This window comes from Empidonax traillii, unplaced genomic scaffold, assembly GCF_003031625.1.
Source record: "Empidonax traillii isolate 1590-97213 ecotype Southwest subspecies unplaced genomic scaffold, ASM303162v1 scaffold498:size1131258, whole genome shotgun sequence".
Classification (NCBI taxonomy): Eukaryota; Metazoa; Chordata; class Aves; order Passeriformes; family Tyrannidae; genus Empidonax; species Empidonax traillii.
Window position 1 is genome coordinate 134,598 of NW_020955691.1, and position 2,721 is coordinate 137,318.

General features: G+C 52.8%; 1 protein-coding gene across 2 annotated transcripts in view; it reads right to left on the reverse strand.

The window, feature by feature from the left end:
* Window positions 1–2,721, reverse strand: part of RHOBTB1 (Rho related BTB domain containing 1) — a 56,110-nt gene that overhangs the window by 51,050 nt on the left and 2,339 nt on the right. Inside the window, exon 1 of one of the 2 annotated variants that reach the window (XM_027896459.1) lies at window positions 2,212–2,287. The exons of the other annotated variant lie outside the window; for it this stretch is intronic. The gene's annotated coding sequence lies outside the window, so the exon portion shown is untranslated. Of the gene's footprint in view, window positions 1–2,211; window positions 2,288–2,721 lie in introns of those variants that run through there. 2 annotated transcript variants of the gene reach the window in all.

Consider the following 2,721-nt stretch of genomic DNA (forward strand, 5'->3'; position numbering starts at 1 on the left):
AACAGCAAGCACACCGTGGTACTGTCTGCAGGACATGCAGCAAGGTCAGTGTAAGCTGAGGGACACTAAAGCCAGCTGGAACACAGAGCAATTCAGGGAGGGATGTACTTAAATGGTCTAATTCTCCCAAGGGGGGAATTTCCTTTAAATAGGCAGGAAGGTGAGGAGCAGGTGGTTGTTGCTGCAGGTTGGCAGGTGAAACGTTTGCAGGGTAAACCAGGCCCAGAAGGAATGCAGACAAGGCCAGGTGGAACACTAGGCTCCCTGGATGACTTGTTGGGGCCAACAGTCATGTGTGATCAGGTCTAGGAGCCTCTTCTATTATGGGCAAGACACTCCTCTACCACAGCGACACTACAGAAAACTCAGCCCAGTTTTCTCCTCAAATCCACCTCAGCTTCAGCTTTGGGTTGTTCAGAAACCCAAGCTGATCCAGTCTTTGTCCCACCCCTGGGGTTTTTTTTGAAGATTATTACAAAACTAAAAACATTGCAAAACTTTATCCTCTAAAACTACTCTAGTTTTCTTTTACCAGCCCATCATCTCTATGTATTCCTTTCAGTTTCTGTAACACCACACATTCACAGTACATCTACCCCAAATCTCTTCAACAAACTTTGAAGGATCCTGTAGAAGAAAAATGCTTTTAAGCCTCACTTCAAACTTTTGCCTTTAAGAGTTCAAATACCGGAAGAAGTTCAAGTAAAAGAAAGAGCAGAACCTTAATTCACTGTTGTAATCTTTACTATGACACACCTCACTTGCTGTACATTACATGGTTGAACAGACCGTAGAAATTTTACTTCCCATTGATACCTAAACCAACATTTCCTCTCGAGACATTTTCAAACCATTAATGTTCTAGAATCCATAGTAAATGCAAGTGTTTTGCCCTTTCTACTTCAATTTAGGCAAGTGTGCTTTTTCTGGGGTCTCCCTTAGAGAAAAAGGAATTTTTTCCTGCATTGACTGGATAGACAAAAGAAACTGATGACATGTGATATAAAGATTTCTATTTAACTAAGTACAAATGACAACATTTGGTGAGAAGTTGACAATCAGGTTCTAAAAGAAGATGGGACACTATGATTGCCACTAACTCACCCTTAGGAGCACCCATAACGACTTAGTTAAACAGCTGCTAAAAAGTGCATGTGCTAAAGCTCTAATTTCCTATGCTCCTCAAGGAGGGAAAAGTATTGCCCTTTTCTCATTCCTTTTTTTGGAGAGCTGCAAAAGAGTTGGGCTGGGTACAGCCCAGTGCTTCTCCCCAGAGGTTCTCAACAACTGTAAAGAAGAGAAGAGGCTCTCTAACTTCATCCTCCTGCTAGTCTTTTTGGGAGGTACATCTTCATAATCAGCTCTTCTTGTATCCGGTTCTCTACACGCATTTGCACTCTGTACCAATTACAAATTTCATTCTTGTAATGCAGAGAACCATTAATAATTTAAGATTAGAAAGGAACCTAAGGGCAGGAATATTCCATTTCTGCTCACGAGATAGATGTTATTCTGCTAGTACGTCAACTCAGGTTATCTTTGTGCATGCTACGTTAATTCAGCAAATTGCTTTTCAAGCTGTGCTTTCAGAAAGTGCCTGGAGATTCTACAGGAGAAGAAAGTTTCATTTCTATGGAAAATGTGCCAAACCAACATCTAGAAAGTGAAATACAAACAGATTTTAGATTTGTCCATCTAGTTTTCACGTAGAGGGGGTAGCCACGGTAAATTTTCTGCATGAACGTGTAAAAGTCCTGCCAGGTGCGGCGATAACCACCACAGCGCACTGTTCGAACGCAGCGCGTTCAGAAACGCCGAACACCTAACGGTATCCAATGGCTCGGCAGCGATGCAGCACCACCGCCTGACACCCGGGCGAGCCGTCAGCAGTCCTGGCCTTGCCGCTGAAGGGCACGGGACACCAGGGAGAGCCGCGCGGGTACCGCGACCCCGCCAGGGCAGGAGCCGGGGGCTCCGGTCAGGAACGGGGAGCGCCCCCGGCCCGCTGGGCTCCTCAGCCACCCACCCCTCCTTCCTTCCCGCAGCGCAACTCCCACCGCGCCGGGTCACCGCGTCCCGCGGGGAGAGCCTCGGGAAGCCCAGACAGCGGGCAGCGCTGGGCAGCGCTGGGCAGCGCTGGGCAGCACCCGCCCGCTCCCTCCCTCCCTCCTTTCCTCCCTTCTTCCCGCGACCGGGGCCGCAGCGTCTCACCTGAGCACGGAGCGGGACCCGCTGAGGGCAGGACAGCAATGACCCGGCGCGGTGCAGTGCCCGGCGCTGCGTGCGGTGCGCGGTGCCCAATGCTCGGTGCTGTGTGTGGTGCGGTGCCCGGTGCCGTGTGTGCTGTGCCCGGTCCCAGTGCCCGGTGCTGTGCGGTGTGTGCTGTGCCCGGTCCCAGTGCCCGGTGCTGTGCGGTGTGTGCTGTGCCCGGTCCCTGTGCCCGGTCCCAGTGCCCGGTCCCAGTGCCCGGTGCCGTGTGTGCTGTGCCCGGTCCCAGTGCCCGGTGCTGTGTGGTGTGTGCTGTGCCCGGTCCCAGTGCCCGGTGCTGTGTGCGGTTCCCAATTCGCGGTGCCGGGTGCGGCGGGTCCCGCCCTGCCCTGCCCGGCCCGGCGCGAGCGGAGTGGGCGCGCGCGCCCCAGCCAATCAGCCCCGTCACGTGAGCGCGCCCCGGCACGCGGTGCCGCGGCCGTTACAGCAGCGCCCGCGCGCGCGCGGCGGGAA